The 23914-nt window shown below is 53.2% G+C and overlaps 1 long non-coding RNA gene across 1 annotated transcript; it reads right to left on the bottom strand.

Moving 5' to 3' along the window:
- Positions 1-1743: 1743 nt before the first annotated feature.
- On the bottom strand, positions 1744-4992 carry LOC122393988. The gene is made up of 3 exons (XR_006258782.1): positions 4925-4992; positions 4342-4472; positions 1744-3634 (listed from the first exon to the last, which is right to left on the bottom strand). It is a non-coding gene; the product is annotated as an uncharacterized LOC122393988 (long non-coding RNA).
- Between the last annotated feature and the right edge of the window lie 18922 nt (positions 4993-23914).

Here is a 23914-nt window from a genome sequence, read left to right as displayed (position 1 = left end):
CTGTGTGATATACAGCACGGGCCACAACAGATAATCACGTGCCGTATAATCTAGGACGACCGCCAGCCACGCCGCCTAACAAGCGCCCAAATTGTTACACTGCGCTACACGGAGCCTTGGGCTCCCGCGCACTTTTCGACAGCGTTTTTTCCCCGCTGCAACCTTGAAGACCCCCCACTGGTGCGCGCTTCTATGTAATCATTAGCTCACGGTAAATTTATAGGGCCGATCTATTGGCATGCGTCGGATGAGCGGGCGGCGTTCATTTTGTCTGGAGATAAGCAGCTATTTCCGCCGTGTGCCCCGACCGTCTAGTAGGAAGTGGGAACCGTCTCTGGGGTAGGGGTAGGGGGTCAGGTGGCGTCCGCCAGGCCCGCTGACGGTTGAGGTTGCCACCCTACAACTGACGGCCGCTCTCCGACTGAAACCAATCACCTCACAGCGGCCACGACGATTAACAGCTTTCATTAATATGGTAATACGGCGCCGTTGCTAGTGGCCGCTTTATGGAGGCTAGCCGGGCCGTAATGCCTGCTGGATGGCTGACCTATGATGCAATGCCGCTCAGAATACAGCACCACTAACGACTGGCATGAGCTCAGCTACAGCGCTGGGGCGGGCGGGCGCCGCCGGACCGGGCCGCTATGGCGCTGATGGTACATTGACGAGAGGTGACGAGGGCTGTCCGTTACGGCAAATGTGACGCGCCCTGTATGGCCTGGCAGAGGTAACGCAAGCCGCACTGCTATGAATACTCGCCACTGCGACGTGCACGTCGCTGTGTCGACTCCAAGCGCCACAGTCGCTGGATGCCGTCCTCTATGGTGGGACCCATAGAGGACCCAGGTGGTGACATTTTACGGTGATCTTGTTACTCGCTTAGCGAGAAGCTGTTCAAATTGGAGAAGGTTTTTTAGCTTGTTAAATGCTGGCTGTACCATTTCAAAACGTCGTTTAGTTCAATCGACCGGTCAATGCTCAATTCAGATGGTCATAGCTTTCACATTGATGATTGATGTTTGATTGAGGTGCTGTCATGAAGGTCAATAACTTTATCGTCTGCATTGATGCGGCAAATGCTTTCACAGTGTTACTTTCCTGCCGGTCACGCGTTCTGGTTTTTTCCTCGTTGGGTCATAAATTTCCCTTGTGTTTAATTTTCGTTTGCCCCATCATGGCTGGGTTGATGCCCGTCTTGCCGTGTGCGCAAGGGTGACCTGAACTGACGGCAGAGGCCGCGGCATATTTGAGCCGTTATAAATCAGTGCTAAGTATAAGTTTTATTGATCGCTCGGCCGTGTTGTGGCCGGTGAGAAGCCGCAAAACGGGTACCTGCCATCGGCCCCCGGTCATTGTTATTGGCAGCTTCCTCCTCACGTGACGTCACCAGAGCTTGAAGTTTTTCCTTCACTAGTGTTGAGCTATGGGAAAATCCCTGATTTTAGCCATTTTTCTAGCCGCATTATCTCAGGAACTATGAAACTCAAATCAAAACTTCTAATGTCATTTGAAAGCTAAATGGATTACCTTATGCATCCCGGGTCAGTTTTACTGAAGAACAGTAGAGAAGTATGCAAAATATGCCAACGAAAGAAGTTCTACATCCCATTGACTAGCGTTGCTGTGTTGCTATCATTGAAATGAATGTCTGGCAATAACGTTTTTGGTTACCGGTGATAATAGCTGTTGATTTCCATGAAAAGTCGCGGTATTCATGTGCATCGAATTAGCAAACACTTGTGGTTCCAGGGCATATAAGTTATCTTTTGGCTGATGGTCGCTGGTGTTTCGTCGGATCACTTCGGTTGTAGAAGTGCATAACAATGCTGTACATAGATTCGATGCTGCTGATTTGCGGTTGCATAGCTGATCATCAATTAATTCTATTTTGATTGTATTTCCGATGCATGACATGCGGAAACAATCCCTTAAACGAAGACATCTATGACATCTGGCTTCCTCTATTACAATTCAAAACTGACTGAATGGATGGAAGCAGCATTAGGCAAGAGCACAGCCTTACAGATGAACATCAGTGATACGATGGAGTACATCTGGCTAGACAAACACCGGTCCGACTACCTCCAGACAGGACGGATCGTGATCTGTAACATTGTGCCGATCAGATGCGCCCCGCCGCTGTCGCCGGCAACCCAGGCAGCGGCACAGCGGCATAGGTCGATTCAATTTCAGATAACACGATATGTGAAAGTGCACACATGCACAGTATGCAACTAATATCAAACGGGAAGTTCAATGAATGTCACAGCAGCATAGCTCCATTCTGTCCGATGGTACGCTATGTAACACTACGAAAACATACTCAGCATACCACGGTACTCAAGTTGATTTCCATCTGAACGGTCGAGTGGAAAATTCGGTGAATTCAAAGCCTACCTCAGGGTAGCTTATGCCCTACATTATTTGAGCACGATATGGATGTAGACTGCATTTAAATATCATCAGCTACATTAACTGCAACGCGTTTCACAGTACTTGTACTGCATCATCAGGCAAATCACGAATGGCACACATTTGAGCATTTTCAAGACACTTCAGCGAACACGTGAAACATATATGAACTCCGCCTCGAGCTGATTAAACAGGTCTAGGCAGGGCTGGGAGGGGATCGTGAGTCCGCCGGCCGCGCTGCGCAGTCGAGTCCAGAGCGTCTGAACTGGCGCGTCCTCAGATGCCATCGCCAGCGCGCCGAAGCTGGGGTCACATTTTCTGGCGATGTAGCCGGCCAGATGCGCCATTGCACTTTCAAGTGCAATGGCGCATCTGTCTCACACCAGTCTCAGCGTCCAGCGCCGCTGAGGGCGCAGGCGGTATATGCATTATGCACTGTCTCGGCCTCCCGCAGTAGCTGCGCCCTCTCCTGCTCCGCCTCCTCCTCTGCGTCCGGGGCTGGCTCGTCAGGAACGGGCCCCAGGCTCTCCGTCCCCTCAGGAACTTCTTGGGGCGGCTCAGGGCATACCGCCTCCAGCACACCATCTGCGCCTGGTCGGCTTGGCCCTCGTCTGCCTCCGGCTCTGCCCCCGCCTCCGCCTCCGCCGCTGGTACCGGGAGCGCCGCGGGTGAGCGCCTCTTAATCTGCACGCCGTGGGCCCGTGAACGCGCAAGCTGGATCAGAGTGAACAGGCGGAGGCGCCCCTTCATCTCTGTCGTCGTGGGGTTGGGGCTTCCGCCGCCAGAGCCGCGGATGTGGCTGAACGAGCCCTAAAGCCGGTTCTGGGTGACGTGGCGCCGGCGGAGCAGCAGTTAGCAGTCCGGGCCAAAACGCTGCTGCACGTCAGCGAGCAGACCCCGCTCCACCTTCACTGTCACTACCAGGCCCTTCTGGAACGGGAGGAGGTGACCAGCTGAGCCGACGCGCAGTCCCTCCACCTCTTCCACCAGCTTAGAGAGGGCGTCCTCCTGCCCGGGAGTGCCGGAGCAGCCTCTCCGCAGTGTTTTGGCGTCCCTCGGATGGCCGCTGTTGAGGACGTCCATGCCGCTGTCAATGGTGAAGAGGAAGGCTGTCTCTTTCTCCTTTCCGGGCATGTACCGAGTACGTCTGTGCGGCCAGACCGCACGAAGCGGACAGCAGCTCGTAGGCGGGCCGGATTTTCTGTCGCGCCATTCCGGAGACCTGACAACAAATAGGGAAAAAATGTGTCGGAGTTTCTCGATGTTGTGGCCTTTCACGTTACGTTCACGCTTAAATTATTGTCTTTAAAGGATACGATGCGAGGCAATTAGGACGGCATAACATAATGCGTTTTTATGCGGCGCAGCATGACACGGCACACTCCATACAGGTAGAGGTTCAGCCGCGGAGCGTGTAGTTACAAAAAGAAACAAACAAATAAATCCCACCCTTTATCCAGCAAAAACACTTAATTTATACTTTTTCTTGCAGAACAATACTGTCAATGGCGTGGACAAAGGGCATAATAAAAGGGTAGTAAGTATCATGAGCCTGTCGACGCTGCAGCACCCCTATAAAACAAATAATCGAGAACAACAGGCATCATGATACCCATCTTTCTTTCAGAAACTGTGCAATCACTGAGCAACTCTAAATTTAATAAGTAAAATGGTATTTGCTTATGTGTAACTGTACATATTTCTATTCGAGTTGCATTGAATCAATGCTTCCGAAAAATTAGTTTATGGACAAGAAAGCAACATGCATATTGGTCACTACTCACTAGCGCGATTTAAATGCAGGTAAAATGTTTTGCCTAATGGTCTAGTCATCCTGTATACAAAGCATGCAAGATTTATTAATCTTCCAAACAATCACAGCATTATTAAGGCAGAGCTAAGTCTGGAAAGGTAAATGTACATACTTACGCATTGATTCTGCGACCTTGTTTGAAAGCTGGCATCTTGGGATCCATCGCCAGTCCACCTCTGGTGAGGCGAGACGCTCACCACCACAGGACCTTGGAGCGCAGAGCTTCTCTGGCTGGGCCACGCCCAGACTGAAAAAAATACACATGACAAATATGTTCGGCGTAATGGCAGGATTGCGCCAAAAATTTCAGCACAAGTCTCAGCCTGGCGTAATTTCGCATGCACCGAATTCAGCGCATGGTGGTCGCTGAATTTTTCGGCACACGCCTGCAGCAGAATTTTACTGCGAATGGTGGTCACCAAATTTTTCAGCACGCTGGTAAATCTAGCAGCAGACTCATCCTGCGAGCGGGTCTGAAGAGGGTCTGAACTTCCGGCCAGGGGCTTGTTTTATTGGGGCTTACATTTGCGCCTATATGTTGTACTCTTAAAGGTAGGGAACCCCAAACAGGTGAGTTGAACAGGCGAGTTCTTTGACGTTTCACAGCACGACCCCAGCTTTCAGCGCAAATGATGCAGAAATGTCAGCTCAAAATTGCTTGCATTGAATTTCAGCGGGTGGTTAATATATATATCGTACCTACTGAACCAAAAACTCCACTACAATTCAAAGAATTAACTAGCTTTTACCGCAAATCAGCATTAGCACAGAGACTGATATATGTTTACATTACATTTTTCCCATTACCAACAAGGTCAAGTTTACGTGAAAGTAGTAAATTGTTTCACTCAACCCTTGATGACGTAAATTTTTTTAAAAAGATATCCACAGCATTGACAAAAACATAAATCATTTATAAATAAGAACATATAATTATATCAAGGTGAAAAAACAAAAAAAAAACATACAAAAATCATCACAAAACTGTAATAAAATAATAAATACGTCATATATTGTAAAAAGTATCCTCATGCTAAAAGCATGCGCCAGAGATGTCTTTGCTGCGCATTATCCGTCACAAATCCTGGGCTGCCAAATGACCATACCCTGTAAGTCAATATACCCTGCCTGCCATCAGCCCATAAGTCATGAGCTGCAGCCGGTCCGGCAGACTTGCCAGCACGCTTCACAGCTCATTTGCAATCTATCGGCTTGTGGCTAACGATAGGTGAGGTTTCAAACCTTTCACTGAAATATATTTTTGTAAGCAAGCTTTTTCAGGAATATAAATCTTGTGAAAGAGCCTGTGAGTCAGGTATTATGTCTGATATCGCCTGACAGCTACGGAGAATGTCTCTATCAGTATTGGTTTCTAACAGGCCTGGGAGCCCTTAGAAGGAAATGTGTGGTAGCTTATACTGTGTCTACAGCCCAATACACTCTGGAGATTATGCTGCTTAACATGCAAAGCAGATGAGGTGTTGTTCCTCTCATGTTACGTGCGGCTTATTATACCTACACCAAGATATAAATGCTCTTAACTCATATTTGGCAACCATTCACGGCAAGCCCTTTTGACATAAAGACAATGCTGCTTACAAAGTCGTATAGCGGTACTGGCCGGTAGTGGTTTAGCCCTCCATGAGCCATAATCTCCATACCAAGGATCGCGTATTGTCTGTACAAATGACAGGGGCGTATTGTTGCATCAGTCACCACTCATCGCGCCTGTACAGGTGATGACCTTGTCACATTTCCAACCACCGACTATCACTCTGCTGGCTGGGAGGGCTGTTCACCCTTGATGAACGGACTGCCGCTTCCCGAGGGGCCTGAGAACTGTCTCTGCCCCGTGAGGCGCTTCCTGCAGACTGTGGGTGGGTTGACCTCACCCCCACACAGTGCTGCCTCGGCCTACAAGGCTGGGAACTGGAAGCCAGAGGTCGGCTAGCACTCAACCCTAACGGCGCCGAGGGACACTGACAGTAGTGGTAGGACCCAAGTAGCTCCGATTCGAGTCCATGAAGGGCTGTGAAGGAACACACGTGAATGTCGTGTGCCGAGTCACTGACCTGTGGTTGGGAACTTGTTTTGGTATAGAGTTCTGGTGCCTGTGCTGGTTATCAGCTTGGATATGTTCATAACCGATTTCCTGATCTGGCGCGGCATGACCAACTACTTTGTTAGGCGGGTCCGCGGCACGGTGCTCTGGTGAAATGTGTCATATTTCGCGGACATTGGCCGAGCCGTGGGTGACTTTAGACCGGGTCGGTATGGCCCACTTAGACTATGTCTCTGTCATCACCAGTCCCAGCGCTACATCAGGGATCTCCTCACCAGTCTCTGAGCAGCCATCGCTCGCCATTTTGCCTGCACTGATATCCCCTCCGTCCGTCGCCGGCTGTATACCAGGCCGCACCCTCCCTCCCTCCCTTCGGATCAGCTCTCCTTGCCCCGGCTAATCCTACTCTGTGACGCCAGCTAACGTCCGACGCTGGCCCAAGGATGATTTAAAGCCGGGGAGGCCGGCACCGGTCGGTGGCGTGGCTGGGTGGGATAGCTCGGTTTGGAGACGGTTACCCGTCTCAGTTTCGCTTGTCTCTGTTCGTTCCCCGTTTTTTCGGTCCTTTCAACTTTCCTGCTCTTTGTTCTGTCTCTCCCCCTATCTATTATCACAATTTCTCTCGTTCGGTTCCAAACGATTTTGTGAACTGGCCTTAAAGTCCTGGCTTATTATGAGCCTTCTTTCTGCTTCGAACCCTGCCCTCTCCATCCCAAACCAAACCTGACCACCGTTAGCCATCATGGACCCTGTCGATGACAGCCGGCTACTTAATGATAGACAAATCACTGCCACTCATTGGATCTCTAATCCAATGGGTACGGCTCCTTACTTTGTCGGGAAGTGGCTCGATTCCGCCGCAGCTACGGCTAGCCTGTGGGTTATGTCACGACGATGTGTCTCTCCTTGGGGACCAGCGTAACGTTTCGGGTCCAGTTGTGACTTCTCAGGTTAAGTGTGACCTCTTGGGCTCGTCGGTGTGACGCTGTGGCTGTCTGGTTCCGGTCTGACCCCGCCGGTCGGTGGGTTCAGTATGACCCGGCGCGGGCGTGGCCGGACCGCTGACCGGTCACCGGGTGAAGACGTGTGCCGGCCGGCCGCTCCTGCGGCTCCACATGCCGATCGGTGCGCACCGGCGATCGATCAGCTCCGCTCGTGGCCGGCCGCTTATAGAAGCCCTTTGTCGGCACGGGGCCTCCGATTGAGACGTAATCACTCGGTGGTCGGCTCATTACTGGAGCCGCCGCCACAGACCGGTGAGCCGCCGAGGTGCGCCGCATCGAGCCGATCGCGCCAATTGCTCACTAATACCTGCTGATGTCGATTTATTAGAGTATAATAGAAGCAATATGTTACATATCTTTCCCGATGTACCCGGGGATCGTGCAAAGTCAAAACTCAATATAAAAATATAAAAGTTAAGGAGCAGTTCATGCAAGACATTTTGATGATTATCTAGATATTTCGCCTGCAAAATGCTGGACCCATAGCTGCAGAGTAAATATTATAACTTTATCATTCATCTGGTTTTCATCTGGTCACGTTCCTGAAAATCACATTACTTTGTCTACCGTATTACAAATGCGTCTACCGTATCAGCTGGGTACGTAATGCTCTTCCGTAAACAGGTCACACTTCATTGAGGCGGCAGGCCGAGACAAAATAACTGAACTGAACTGAACACTTCATTGACTGACCTGATCGGGTCCCATTGAGCGGGGTCAGTCGGCGGACATCCCTACCATTGGGACAGGCTGATGGGATCCCAGTAATGAGGATGTTTGCATGTTAGAATACCCACTGTCTGAGCTGGGACGGAGGAAGTTTATGCATGGACGTTTTATGGATGGTAGACGATTGCAGATATGTTCATATGAAACATTTTGATGAATGTACGTGCCATGAATTGACTCCCGTTTCGCGTGCTGTGTGTTGTGAATCGGTTGGGAGGTGTGCCATTGTCGCAGTATCAGCCGCTGAACATCTTCCGTAGCTGTATGAGCGACACATCAATGCTCCCGGTCCCATGTCGGACAAATCCTCTGATCGCTGTCCTCCGCTGCCAGTGTCCTGCCGTCCGACCGTCATCCGGCGGTCCGGCCTGTCATCCTGCCCGCTGATAATCCCGGCTGTCATCGCTGCGGACCGTGCACGGTGACGGACGGCTCGCCAGGTGTGGCCGACCGCTCCCCGTGACCCCTGACCGACCCGAGCGCCCCGCGCGTTCCGTCTCACCTCGCCTCACGCTGTGTTTCTTTTTGTTACAGGTGAGTACTGACGGCACAGCTGCCGCTGGCTGAGTCCGAATACTCGTCAAAGTCCGTACTTGGCGCACGGTGAGCTACCTTGGTGAGCTGGCTGTCGTTTGGTGCCCGGTGACCGCTGCTCGGCCGGCCCCCCGCGTGGAGGGCCGTCGCGCGGCCGTAATAGGGTCGTCAGCGGTGAGTTCTGGGGCCGGTCGCTCGGAGGTTGGTCGGCTCGCCGCTGGGGTACCGCTGGGGATGGGTCTGCCGGTCGTTAGCGCGGCTGCTGCCGTCAGTTCGGGGCGCCCCCTCCGGTGATGAAGGGGGACAGCTCGCCGGCCGAGCGCCACAGCTCATAGAGACGGTCTGGGAGCTGGCACAGCCGGCAGAGCTGCAGCAGCTGCAGCCGGACTCGGGGCACTAATCAGCTCGTTAGGCGGGTCACGTCGCGCTGCCACTGGTCTCTGAACTCGGTGTAACTTGGTTTTATGCTTGGTAAGGAATGCCGATGCTTTGTGTGCTTGGAGTGGTGAGCATCATGGAAGACTGCGACTGACTGAGAGCGGGTTAAGTTTCAGCTGTCTTTGGAGCAGTAGTTCGCGCAACAGACGTGCGAACGGCCATAAACAAATGTTGCGGGTATTATGTCGAACGCTGCCTGAATCCATGGATATTCCCATGACATCTCCATCACGATCCTTGCCGGCATTTTTATCCCAGCGGTGCGTCCATGTCTGGGTCCTCCCTGCGTCATTCCGGCGGTCGGCGGTGTGCCGGCACCGGGATTTTGATGTAGCCGAGTCCGGCCGGCGGCCTGTCTCTCCCTGATTTATCGTCGTCCAACTATGTATTCCTCGTTAGTATTTAGTTTATGGTCCCGCCACTGTCAAGCAGGCCGTCCGTCCGTTTCTGACGATTATGATTAATGACTGAGGCGGCGGAGCGCGCCGCATGGACGACCATCACAGCGGTCTCCCAGGCAGTCGATGGAGGGACGGCGGAACGGGTATTTCCCTAATTAATGACGGTGGAAGGGCGACCACTTTATTATTATCGAGCCTTAAAACATTTGTTAACATGATGTAACGTTATCTTTACCTATTTCAAATAATTTATAGCCGTTTTTTTTGTTTCGTGTGCTTTTTTGTTCTGAATAACGTTTTCACTAAAACTAACGGGGACAGTTAGTATCCAGAATGATCTCTCATTCATCGCATCGCCATGGAATTGAGTCGTGAGCAGAAGCACTGACGAGCGGAGGTATATTTTGTTCAAACAAAAATAGAACCAGGAAGAGCCTGCAGCGTGGGCGCTGGGTAAGACAGGTGGTGCTGAGGCCGGCCGTTCGGCGGTGGTCGGGGCGTATTTTAGCGGCGATCCGTTTATATCGGCTCCCAGATCTGGCCTGCGCGGCCCGAACTACTTCCGTGCCACCCGGCTGGCGGCGTTTTATTGATTCTGCAGATCGGCGGCGGCGGCTGCAGAGCGGACGGCAGGGCCCGCGGCGCCGGCACCGCCCCGCACACACAGAGGTAAACGGAGCTGTGGGCAGATGGCCGCCAAATGAGCCCGGCCCGGCCCGGCCTGTGGGCCATCTGCGGACGGAACGGGCTGCCGTGGAGAGCCTCAGAGGCCCGCGGCGGCCCTGCAGGCTGCAGACGACTGCTTACTACACCGCCACCAACGACCGCCGGCCACGACAAACCTACCGCGACACCTCGCCTGTGACGAACCGAGACGATTTCCCAGTCAATGAGACTCGCCAATTGGTGGCATTCTCTCTGTACGACCCTCGCTGCGGCGCGTTCGTCTTTGTCCCGTTCCCATCAGGCGTCTGAGTTATTTTCCGCCATCTCGAGCGCGGCTCATATCTGCGCCGCCTTATAGGGCGTCGTTTGAGCGATGGCCGAAGGCGGCGTGACCTATCGGCCATCGGCGGCGGCCGTCGCGGCCCGGCCGGGACGGTGTGTGGCCGCTGGCCGGCCGGCCGGGCCGACCAGCCCCGCCGCCGGGCCGGGGAGTGGCTCGGCCGCCGCCAGCTCGTTACCGGCTCGTTGCCTAAACGCTCGATTGTTTAAATTGCAGGGGAGCGTGTGTGTTGCCGGCGATGGCGGCCAGATTAGAGCGGAATGTGGCGCGGCCGCGGCGATCGTGGCGCGCCGCGCTGCGCCACGATGGTCGGCTCTGATGGTGCCGCGTCATCATCTCACACCCTCTGCCGGTATGAGACGACTGTTGCTGCAGAGAGGTGGTATGTCTCGCAGGCTACATCTACACGCGGTCCTTTGTGAAGATACCGAGCCTCCTCCGCACCCGTGGGAGGTGCCGCCACTCATGCGTCTTCATGGCCGCGTTCGACAGACTCAGTAGATAACAGCGGCGTGCGCACGAATTTGGAAACACGATCTGTATCCGAGCGCATTGAGACACGGCGCCGGCTCGTTATCATTCATATTTATTCGTGTTTGGTGCACCTAAGTGACGCCATAAATCTTGACTGATCGCCAAACGAGCGGCCGTCCTGACTGGAAGTCCAATCATAATTCATCGGTCGACCGAGCTCTCCTCCCGCGGCCGCCTCCGCCGCCGACAATGACATCTCACAACGCTAACGACGCGCCTCCCCGGGACGCTGCCGCCAGCCGCGCCGCAGAGGTGCGTCCGATGGGCCGCGCGCCCCTCTTTGTCCGACTCGACGGCCGTTTTTCGGGCGTTGGACTTTTTTCGGTCGTGTATCCGCGCGATCGCCCTCGAGGTGTTGATGAGTGCCATTGTAATAAATTGTGTTTTGATTGCTAATGCGACTTTTATCGGGGCTCGATCGCAATGGGAATCCGCTGGTCATGACTGGCTGGGTCGATGGCGTGAGCTGATCGTCGGGTAGACCGCTGGGGCCACGGCATGTGAGCTGGACCCGCACTCCAAAAGTACAGCTCACTGGAGACTGCAACTCGGCAGCGGCCCCTATCCCGGTCCGTTTCTGGCAGACCGCCAGTTGAAGTCTCCACTGACCCGGCCTTTGAGGCGCCGCCCGGCCCGCGGGGCTCCCCGATCAGTAGCCTGCCGTGTCTCTGTGCTATCCGTGTGGCTTCTGATGAGCTCTGTATCGGGAATTTCCTCCGAGATTTGCGGTATGTGCGATACCATCGGCCGTTCCGACCGAAATGGATCGATTTGGGCGGGGCTGCGGCCTCCAAAGCTGGTAGCTCCGGGGTCGGTTGAGTCGCTCTGGCTGCCAAAGCTTCTCTGGTGTCACTGGGTCGGTCTGTGCACTGCGCAGTTTGTATCGCTTTAGCTACATGTCTAGCGGCTCCGTTCTCTGACGACGTGATACGCGTCGGTCACAGACCAGCGCTATGCAGGCAGTCTCGGCGCTCGGTAACACGGCACCACTCATGGATACGCCGTGATCCCTGTGTTCACGGCTGAAGGAATCGGAATGTTCTGTCCCATGTTTCTGTTCGCTTTTGTGCACCTTCTTACGTCCGTGACGCCTGGTGACCGCAACCGACCACGACAGTTGCAACTGGTCACCCTCAGACGCAGTGAAGGTGGCTAAGCATGGAATGGTGAACGGAGCTGACGTTGTTTGTCAGTTAAGCAGGCATTTAATATGGACCTGGTCACAAATCCTGACGATTATTCGCCTGAAGGTATGAGAAACTGTTCACAAAGAAGGCGTGTCTCTTGACCTCTCTGGAATGCAACAAAGAACGTCACCAGTTGGCTGGGGACGTCAACAAGCATGGTCAATTTTAATTCCTAGTCATCAAACCATGCACAGAAGAAGGACAGTTTGTCATCTTGGAACCAACGGAACGCTCTCTGTCCCGTTTTGAATACCAAAAAGCCATGATCGTCGGCTGTGACGTCACCGAGCGCTGCGCTGCGATTGGTCGCTCCGCGATATCGTCGCGGCCGCCGACCAATGAGAGCGACCCGTCCAACGGAGCGGATCGGCCGCCGCGCCGGCCAGCCGGCCCTAATTAGGATGTTCCGTGTTTTGACAGGCTGATGGCGACAGTTTGTTTGATATCGGCGCCTATTGGCCAGCTATTTTAATAAGTGGTCCGACACCGTCCGGCGCAGGTGGTGTCAGCCACTGTCACGTGACGACGCTACAAACTACCCAGTCTGTTCCTGTCTGATGTCTCTGTTCCTGTGTCTCGAGTTTGGGCGACAGCCCTGCCCTTCCTCACTCGCTGTCGTCTGGATGTCCACTGTCCAGCTGCCCAGACCCAGGGCTGTGTCCGTCGCATTACCGCGGGCCACCGCACACGGGCGTAATTTATAGAGGCGTTGTAGGTAATTAATTTCGAGCCACATAAAGGATTCCTCGCTTGCTGTCATAAGATGTATGTGCGACTCAATATCGGAGAGTCTGATGCATCGCTAGGCGAGGCTGGTGCGGTGCGTCGGCGGTGCGCAACGGGAGACTGCGTGCCTCGGCCGCCGCCGGGAGACAAACGGAGACTCGATGAGACACGAGAGAGACGCGGAGACTCTCGGAGACGAGGTGTTGATTGCCCGCGCCGTGACCCTCTCTCGTCACGCTGCTACGGCGCGTGGATGGGCCGGGGAGGTCCGAGTGGGACCACCCACCGACCACCGCCGCCGGCGACTCGTGTCCATATAACGGCACCGAACCGACCGACATTTGGGGCAGATTGCATAGATTTGACCAGAGATAGGCGCCACGAAACTAGGGCTTTCATGTGCGAACATGGCAGGTGACCCGGTCTCTATAAAGGTCGGTTTGGAACAAGGGTGTTCAGGGCTCGGGTATAAGTGATTGTTCCGTGAAAATTTTTGGATGGCTGTGCTAAGAGTTAAGGTAGTTTTGCAACTCTCAATATTCTGTGTGCAAGCAACCACCAGGCCATTACTGTTGGAGTGAAATATTGTTGGTTGGTGTCTGTCGTGTAGTTAATCACCATCTTGATAGGCGTGCAAAGTGGGCAATTTAAACGACAACACATTTAGAATATTTGCAGTGGAGATGCAATCAGTTTTGATTAGTGATGCCATTCAATTTATGAATTTTAAGCAGGTGAAGCCCACTTCAATGCTGCCTCGGTGGTGGCAGAGTTAACTAGCCGTCTTTGTGATTACATCTGTCCCTTCACAAGAAACTGGATCTGTATCGTTCGCAAATAACTGCAATTTATCTTATGCTACCTAAAGAAATATCTAAGATGATTGAAACGACGCTATTTTCCAATCGATAAAATTAAGCTGGAATATAACCATAATGAAGAAGAAGCACAGTTCAGACTTCAGAGGTAGGTAGGCCGTAGGCTCTCTTGGCAATTTGGCATCAGTATCTCTTTTTTTGTCTCTCACTGCAATCGTCTTAGTAGCTCGGCGCTTGTCAGCGTGAACCAGCAATTTACTGTAATATGCTAGATCGTATATGATAATATCTGTAGGTTTACTTTGTAAGTGTTATGCGAGGAAATGCATTAATATCGACTGCACCATATTTCATATACCAACAGCCGAGCAATTTTGGGAGAACAGCAAGCTCTTTTTTAGCCGTCACATTCATTTACAAGGCATTGGAGCTAGTTAGCTAAAAACAAAGAGACCCAAACTCACCCAACGAATTAATTAAGGAAAGTGGTTACGCTCATAATGCTTGTGCACTTTGTGAAATCATGCTGCGATAATAGCTACGGACCCAAGCTACGACCTACCTCCATGCGAACTTCGTGAGCCCCAGCCGCCCGCGGTAACTCACCGTCGGGCTGTTTAGAGGAGCCCGGTCACTACTCATCCCCAGAGACTCCGGGGTAAAATCACCACCGCGCGGCTCGTTGAGGCCCGTCGTGCCCGCGTCAGACATCGCTCTGACGGTGAAACGCGGCCCCGGAATGCAGCCCGATCACGAGAGAGGCGCTCGGCAGGGAGGCCTATCGATACAGCTCCGTGTCCCGGATCCTCGTGAGCGAAGACTGGGTTGGGAGGGGACGGTACGGGACGGGATAGGAAGGATGGGATTTGACGAGACTGAATGGAACGGGTTCATTGCCGGTCATGTCCGGCCCAGCTTGCACTAGGGTCCTCCGCTTTGGATCCTTACTTGACTCGATCGCTTCAAGGATAAAAATATATTCTAAAGTTATGCTATTTTCAGCCCCGCGTGCCTTTCCCAGGATATGCACACGGCCCCTCGCTCTCAGCGTCCCACCCCGTGTCGGTCCCCGTCTGGGAGCGGCAATCTCTGCGCCGATCTGGGAGTGCGGCGCGGGCGTGACCGCGGCCCGCCGGAGACGGCTGGATGCCGTGCTCGCCGGCCGTTACTCGCGCCTCGGATGGTTTCTCCCTGCTGCACAGTGCGCCGGCCGCGGCGGTGGGTGGTATGTCTCAATCTGACCCGTCGTCGCGCCGTCCGCCGACTGCTCCCTTATCCCGCCTTTGTTTCTTATCGGGTCTTTTCTGGTCTCAATGCGACTTGAGTCTATCTCCGTTCCGAACCTAATCTGTGTTCTCTCCCACTGTAGTCCGTTTTTGTTCTCTCTTCGTTCCGTCTCTGTTCCATCTCCGTTCTGTCTCTCCCGTGCTGACTCCTCCCATCCCGCCCGTCTCCGTCTCTGTCTCCACCTCGTCCCCTTTCCATTCCCCCACCCTTCACGACCTATTACACTGGCGGGCCGGATCTGTGTTTACTTTGCTGATGAGTTATCGATGTAGCCCACCGATGATCACCAGCCTTTATTCAGTCTGCAGGGCGGGCATGCTAACCGCGCCGGCCGTTCGTCTGGCCGGCCGATTAGATGTAGTCCAGATTGGGCCGGCGAGATGGGTAATTATGTTCTCACCCGTAACTGCGCGCCGGCTGCAGCGATGTAGACATTGCGCGCGGAGGGCTCAGTGTCCGATGCCGTGCTGGTTATTTGAGGTGATCCACGACCCGGTCGGCCCGCCCGGCCATTGTCGGCCCGTTCAGTGAGGTGTGAGTGACGTGGGAGCACCGTCCGCGCGCGCTGACCCACCGGGCAGCCGGTGGTTACTCTCTGATATGTGATCTCTGCTCGATGAGGGCATTGTTATATAATCTGTCTGGGTGCTCTTCTTCATGGGATGCAGTTAACCGGCTGTCTGCGCTTTGTTGTGAATGTTACCCCGTCATCTGCGATGCACGCTTCCCATCTGGTCCAACAGTTTTACGAGTATGCTTTCTTTGAAGGTTCTACTGTTGGAGAACCCTATGATTGTTGGTTTAGTGGGGGCTTGTCAGGCCCGCCCTTCCATTCACAGACCTACGTTTTTGACCTTCGTTAAGGAACGTCGCTCGAGTTCGTGTGGGTAGCCCGAGTCACCAGTTTTGTTCTGGAATCAGAGACGGATAGCTGTGCCATTTGTTCGGGTACCTGCAGGGTCAGTATTTTTATTATGACCTCCGTCGATCACACTGATGTAGCTCATTCATTTCCACCCTTTTCTTCTAACTGGTGGTGAAGCAGATCTCACAGAGCCTCCGGGCTCATTCATGGGTGGCACGCGGCCCGGCCTGTCCGAACTGACCCGCCGGATTCCGTCCGTAGGCTCAGCTCGCGCAAAAAGCTAACCACGGGATCTGGGAACCGTCGGCCAAGTGTAATAATGTTCTCACGTCTTTCAAATTACACATTGTCCCGGTATAGATCTTGTCGGGGCGCGGGCGGGCGGTAATTTCGGGGCCGGCGGACGCTGGGTGCCGTGAGAGGAGCACGCCGCCGTCATGCCGGACGCTGCGTGCCTGGTGCTCTGTCCTGGGTGCTCTACGGCGCCCGAACCGGCCGGCAGACCATAAATTTCCGCCGGCATAAAGGCGCCGTGCGAGCCTGTCCTGTCCGACCGAGAAATAATCGACTCGGGACCGGTGATTTTCTAGGGGGACGCATTATTCAGTCGCCGTAAAATTTGTAAAAGAACAGATTACTCGGCTGGGCGCTGTCCGGCCCGCTAATGAAGGCAATTGTGCGGACAGAGCGGCCGGCCGCGACGCCGGCTGCCGGCCGTGTGAAGCGGCGGACGATTGTCCTCTGGGGTATGTGGCGACACTGGCCACACTCTGGCGACACTGGCGGACGCGCCGGCCGCAGACGGGCTTCTGCGACACACAATGGTGGCTGGAAACGACGCCAGCTCCGCGCGCCCCCAGCTGGCCTCCGTCTCTACTGCTCAGACAGCGGCTCTGTCGCCGCCGCTCAGGAAGACATCCATCTCGGGGTGTCGCGCCGCGGCGGCTGGCGGAGCTCCCGGTAGTGACCGTGGCGTCTCCGCGGCCGGCCGAGGCTGGTCAGAAATGCCTGTCCTCCGGCCAAGGCTGGTCACTAGGAGTGCCTATCCGTTGGTCGGGGTTGACGACGAGCGCCCGTAGACCAGCCTGAGCTCGCCAGCAGCGCACGCCGCCCGGCCGGTCGGCCTCAGAGGCAGGCGCCGACAGGCCGCTGACAGCTTCACGGTGCTCTATGGACGGTGCAGTCCGCTTCGTCGACTGAATAGCCGGCTTATCAGTCCATCGGCCGGCCGTGCAACGCTGAAAGGCAGCTAGCTCTAAGGCCAATGAACGGCGATCGAAGGCGCTCGAGCCGGTTCGGCCGCGGCGGCGGGCCTGGGACATTCCGCAGCGTGGAGACCTGGAGACCGGCATCGAACTCAAACACACTGTCACCAAGCTCTGACACACTGTCATCGAGCTTGATGACAATGACAGCGTTGATACCGCTTGGCACTGTCACCGAGTGATTCTTAGCGATGCTGCAGAGTTTTAGACATTAGAGAGTCAATAATCGGGGCGTGGGTACACTGACACTAGGACACAATGGCTTTGCTATGTCGTAAAAGAGAAAAATCCATACAGGATCAGCATGCGGTGCTGGCGCGTCCGGACATGGTCTGCAGGGAAGTGGCGATTGGTTGCGCCCGTGAACGCGACTAACACAAGTCACTGATTATGCCTTACAGGCCAGTAAGGTCTTGGACGATCCGTTGGGAGCCGTTTTTAAGCCGTTGAACTGGCTCGGCCAGCTCGGGGGCAGAGGTGGTCAACGGGAAGTGGTCATTGTCAACTGTGAGCGTCGTCAGACTGTAATAAACACTGATGAGCGGTCAGTAGATCACCGCTGGGGTCAGCAGAGGTCAGACAGGTCAGACGGGTCACGGGGACATGGCTCAGCCGACTGGTGACACTGGCAAGTGGCAATGGAGACAGTCGGCTGTACTTGTGGGCTACAGCGCTGGTTCGTGATGCGAGGCTCTCCCCGTTTGTCCACCGCTGGTCCGGGGGAGTCGACCGCTCGTGCCCGGCCGCCTCTGAGATGGTAGTGAGGCCGCTGCCGGGTCACGAATCCGCTACGGAAGGATTAGTCGCCAATGGAAGTGATGCTAAGGTAACGGCCAATGCAGTAAGTGCACGGGCTATATCTACGGGTTATAGCGTCCAGAGACTTAATCCGGCGTGTTGAAAGTAGAACCAGTTAAAAGCGTTTTGCTTTTAGGTTTATGGCCTTAGCACGCTCACCATGAGACATACAATGTTAAAAATAAGCGTTATGAACAATGACCATACCACATCGTAATGGATGGCCTCTAATTCAGCTTCCTTGTTTAATACGCCGCCGACTTGGTGACCGTGTGACCAGTGCTGTCGTCATTATCTGCCGTCAGCCCCATCAGCAGCTGTCAACACTCTGACACATTCAGCTGTCAACACACTGACACCTAAGCCGTCCGAGCTGACAGCTGGTCCCCTATCTGTTGGCTGTCTGACACTCGGCCGTCCAGCGACAGTGTTTGCCCGGAAACAGTAGCGCGGCGGCAGTGACCGTGGCGGCGGCGGCGGCGGCTGCGGCCCCCTCGCGTCCTCTCCTCTCCCCACACCAGCCCCCCTCCACCACCTCTCGACCACAATCGCTGTATTGACGGCTGCGGTCGGATCCCGGTCGACTATCTCACCTACCAACAGTGCGCGCACAATGATGCCCATTAGGCGCACTTAGCGGCACCGCGCCGGTAAAGCAGCGCCGAGCCGGGTATCGGGGCGGCTGGAGCGGCGCCTGTCATGACGACATTGTACCCCGGAGTCGGCCGCATTCCGCGCGGGGCTGCCCTCTCCGCCAGTGATGGTAATGCACCGGGCCCGGCCGGCGGGAGGTGTTGACGTGTGAAGTGATCTGCCGGTCGACTCTGACGGCCGCGGAGTGTTGGTGGGGAGGTGGAACGGATACGGGAGCGAAGAGGGAGAGAGGAGACGGCCGATCAGAGCTCTGTGCGGACCGGGCGCATTTTAAGTGCGAGGCGGGGCTCCGTGCGTACCGTTTGCAGAGCTGTTTGGGATGCGTCACGCTTGTTTGGAGAGATAGCCCCCGGCGCGGAGAAGCCGTGCGGTGTAAGTGGCCTCCAAGAAGTGCTAAGTGCTCGGCCCAAGTGCCGAGCCGCTGAAAGTCATGACACGCTGAGACGAGTCCGGGCCACCAAATGTGCCGAGCGTCCGTTTATCGGCGACCAGCGGCACTATCCATCATGTCAGCTGTAGTGCGTGCCGTGTCGCCCCGTCGATATCGGAATCAAACGCCATATTTGTCACGGCTGCCGTCCGCTGCGCCACTATCGCATAAACTGACAGCCGCGACACCTCAGTCGTCTCTGCGCCGGTCAGAATCGGTCGTGCCGCGTGCATAATGTGACACGCGTCCATTGACAGCGGCTGTGGTCTGTGGCGGCGCCGACTGCGCGGTGTGCACGGTGCAGTCCGTGCACGCAGCGGCTCCGGACGTGAAAAATACACCTCGCGGGGGTCCCGGGACGTCATCGGGCGCCGGCTCTCGGCCGCGGCGCATAGCTATCGGTGCTGATGTGACAGTCGGGTGACAGCGCCGTGTTGGCTGGCATGTCGCCGCCAAACTGACATGTGCCAGCGAGAGGCTGAGCAGCTGACGCTGTCCCTATCCAGAGCTGTCGAACTGAAAATATAGCGTGCGCCGGGAATATTGGCGGACTCCTATCAGCCAAACTTCCGTCTATTCATTTTTTAACTATTCTTGGTACCACACTAGCGTTGCGCTTGGCTCGTCTAGCCCCACAACTCCTCTACTGTCCTCGGTGCAGGGTGCAGCCGAGCTGCAATTATCCAAGTATCAGCCCGGTCGGAGCTGGCCGTCACTGATGAGGAGCAGTATCATGACGGCCCCCCGCCGACTGATCCCGTTGACCCGCGGGTCACCAATTGCAGGGCTTTACGCGGTCGGAGCACACGATTCATGTCATCGTGCTAACCGGCCGAGCTGGGTGGTCCGCGGCCGACGCAGAGTGCACAGAACACACCGTGACCGGGCCGGGCTGGGGAGGGAAGGCCATGACGTGTTGATGACAGGTGGAGATGTTGTAGTTTTGCTCATTAAATATGTGTATTGTGTACTTAGTACCTGCAAATTATATAAATATGTCGTTTGATTGTAGGGAAGTCTTTCTTTTCTTATTTTAAGAATTTATCAGGAATCATGAGCACATGCTAGGTGTTTCGGTGAAAGCTGAAATTATTCATGTAAACGTTTTTGTTCCATCCATTATAAGGCCTTGGAAAAGTGGTACGTAGCTATTTTTAAAGCTTGATCTTCATATTACTTCTGCAAGGATAGTCGGAATGCTGGCGAGCTTCTGTACATCTCGCTGACATCAGCGCTACACGAGGGTGGCTGTGTTTATTGGAAGGTGCTGCTACACGCCCACAGTTTATATATCTTATCAGGCCAACGGGACGAGCTGCAAATGAGACCGCTAAATGAATTCGGCTAATATTTCAGCTGACTATCCCGGCCGCAGTCTGTGCTGTGTTTTCACTATGAATCACATTAGCATTCATACAGACCACCAATTACGGCGACTAAACGGTGCCTGTGCCATTAAATGGCTTGATGCCGGCGGCCCCGTCTGTGTATTATTTCTGTCCGGCCGTGGCGCCGGTGTAACAAGGCTCCGCCAGAGGCTGGCTCCACATGTCGGCGCAGCAGTGACATATGTGGCTGGTTAATGGACCGACCGGGTGACCTCAGTCTCGCCGCCGCCCGCTCACATTCCAATCCGCAATCAATCGATGTCATAGGAGATAGTGGAGGTGGTAAACAAGCAGCGCCAGTCGCGGGGAGGCGCTCGCGCCTCGGCGCCCGTCGCGGCCGGCCCGTGTCGCTGTTTAGCCTCCGCTGTCATAACGTTTGGCAGGACAATGGCCCGGATGGGTGACGGGTGCATGGCGCCGATCTTGTCTCTGTCACCGCGGTGAAGCTCTCAGTGGCTAATGAGGACCGCCGGAGAGGTGCCGATAGAAATGAAATAGAGAAGTTCAGCTGTGAATAGCTCGTTGTTCTGTTCATCTGTTCGCGTGTATCTCTGCTTGCGTTTGTGCCGGTGCCGGTCTGTCGGTCTGCGTATCTGTTTGCCTGCATGTCTGCCTGTCTTTTTGTGTGTTCTGTCTGTCTTTCTATCTGTGTCTGTCTATAACGGTCAGCTGCCTGTGTCTGTCTGTCTGTCTGTCCGTCTGTCTGTCGCTATACCTGTCACCGGAACCTTTCCACAAGTGTGCCGGTCCACTGGGTGTCGCGCTGGGTCCTCAGTCTCACTCCTCAGTGGGTCGCCCGCTCGGACCCCATAATGCGATCTGGTGGAGCGGTGTGTCCGCGGGCCCGCTCTGAAGGATCACCGGCTTTATTCATGACAAGCCCGCTCGTTCTTTGATGGATTATGTCCGTAATGGGATGCAGGCATCTCTATCGACGAAAGACGAGAGCCGTTAAGGGATGTTTATCTGATTAATGGTGCACACAAGTGGAAGCCGCCGGTGAATAGTTATCCCGCTCATGACAGGGCCCTTGTTGCGGGACCTAGTTTACATATAAACCGGATTGGTGAGGCATCAGTTTTTTTCTACAAAATCGACACGACCCTTTCGGTATATCTGGTTAAAGCTGTGCTTAACTTTGATGAAGTTCGGACCATTGCAACAGCTAGTTGTATTTCATTAAAGACTAATTATGTTCGCTAAGAACCGTTTCTATCGATTGATATCACATACTCATTTGCACCTTTGTCTTCGGTTTCACACCTTTGTCTTTCATCCCCCCACTTCAAAACGCTGCACTAAATCAGCACACACTGGGTGTGTCTCCCTCACATAAATACCCAAATGTCAGCAGTTACTCAGCGTCTCCGCCCATTGGGCGATGCTGGAAATGACAGACTCACCAATTGTCTGCAATACATCAGAGCTCCACTCAACACCCAGGACCGACCAACCCGCCGTGACTTGTTTTCCCGGCCCGTGATCAGCGTTCACGATACGTTTGACGCACACCCAGTGGCATGTTGACACTGTGCACTAGTTAGCTGTCATCACCCGTCCCTCAGGCGCCACCCCGACCTCTGGTATGATGCACTGTGTGACTCATCCTCGCCTCCATTTGCTTATGCTGCCTTTCCTGGAGTGCACGCCTCTCTCGCCAGTGCACACTACACAGAGCGCGATTGAACTGACAATTAGCTGACGCTGCGAATTGCGAATCGAGCGTGTCACCGCGTGCCGAGAGTTGGCAGGGACTAGACAGCAATGTCAGTCGTTACGCACCCAATGATGACTGAGCTGTCAATCAACGTCACCTTGGTGACGGCTCTATCACGCGGCGTTACGTCGGTGTCATTTCTGTCAGCTGTCATGTTGTTTACCGAATGTCACCTTCCCTCGTCGGATGCTCGGGGAATCGCACTAACACTAGCTCGTCTTCAGAAGTTTTTTACGACAACCCCACTCCCATCCCTTCCGCCAGCGCCGGTAGTAGTGGTGTCAATCGGTTACCAAAATTTCGGTATACCAATACCGAACCGATACCGATTCGGTATTCGGTATTTTATACCAAAAGCATTTGGTATTTTGTCGGTATTATGAAAGTCAACTATACTGTCATAAAAAATTTAAACATTTTTTACAAACCTTCTGAACTCAAATTTGATTTGCTAAATGACATTGGATGAAGAAAAAGGACAATCATGACACATTTCTCCCAAATGCATGATGTCATAACAAATGGGCAAACACGTTAACTGCAACATCAAACACATCAGTCTACCAATGTTAAAGGGCAACTTATCAGTGCCAGCAAATTCCAATACCATGAGGATAATTATCTTACAAAAAAGATAATGTGCAAGACATGTATACATTAAATATTACATACATTACATTAAACATGTATCAATGTTTAACTCACTGTATACTGGAAAACATACTCTAACTACCTTACTCAAAATTTCCAAAGCATTCATTGGTAACAAATTTGACTTTGTTTTGAGAAGTCTGTGATTGATCTTGACCTTGTCTTGCTCTCCATTTCACTGCAATGCGGTTACATTATCCAAAAGTCAAAACCCTGTTTTTTATAGCACTAGCTTCACCAATATCATCTAATATTGAAGGCAGCATTCATCACTTCATCATCACCCCACAAATTCTCAACTTCGTTCAACTTCAAAAAGATCCTGTGGATAATCTATTTTCTTTACTTAGTGTTCTCTTTCCTGCTCTCCTCAACAGATAGAAATCGCTAGCAATGTAATCAAAAGCATTCCTAAAATATAATTGGGTCTTGGCTTGATTCGCAATTAGCAGTTTAAAACTGAACACATCTAAGAACTTTTAAATGTCGCAGCTGCGCCAAATTTCGATGTAGCTCAAAACTAATTTAAAATAATTGAGCAACATTGTTTTCTGGTTCATTTTTTAGCGATAGCGGCGTACAATCTTTCTTGAATTAATTTAAAGATACCAAAATATGAACATCATATTTTTTAATTAAGTTTACATAAGCAAAAAAGAAAAAACTTTATTTTATGCAGTTCCGTGCGTTTCGTGCCTAAATGCAAATGGCCGCCGCCTGCAAGGCTGCCATTGTGGAAGTGATGCCACGTGACACGTGTCAATGATTCCGTAAAATTATGGACATTTTACTTAGCTTTCATCGCGATATCATTACAGTGGTGTCTGCTATCTATCAGTGTGCCTCGTAAGTAATTGTTTATTAAGATTTGTTGTGTTAAACATTTATTTATGATGAAAAATTGGCGGCGTCACTATCGTCACCATCGCTTCTTGAGAGTTGAACTGTAGGTATCATGGATTTTGTTTACATTAATGGTATAGCCCAGCCCATCATTGTCATTTGGTTTCCATTTTTGGATCATGATAACATACGTAACCCTGTCTTGACTGGACTCGAATTGAATTGACTTTGGTTCAGGCATGGATGAGATTCAGGGTTCAAGTTCTTGTCCTATTCACCTCATGCAGATGACTTGAATCCACATCCCAGTTAAGTAACTGACCTGAATATTTGTTAATAGTTACACAATACA

The sequence above is a fragment of the Amphibalanus amphitrite genome, unplaced genomic scaffold (assembly GCF_019059575.1).
Source record: "Amphibalanus amphitrite isolate SeventyFive unplaced genomic scaffold, NRLGWU_Aamphi_draft 000025F_arrow, whole genome shotgun sequence".
NCBI classification, from domain to species: Eukaryota; Metazoa; Arthropoda; class Thecostraca; order Balanomorpha; family Balanidae; genus Amphibalanus; species Amphibalanus amphitrite.
This window is presented reverse-complemented; position numbering and strand designations above follow the sequence as displayed.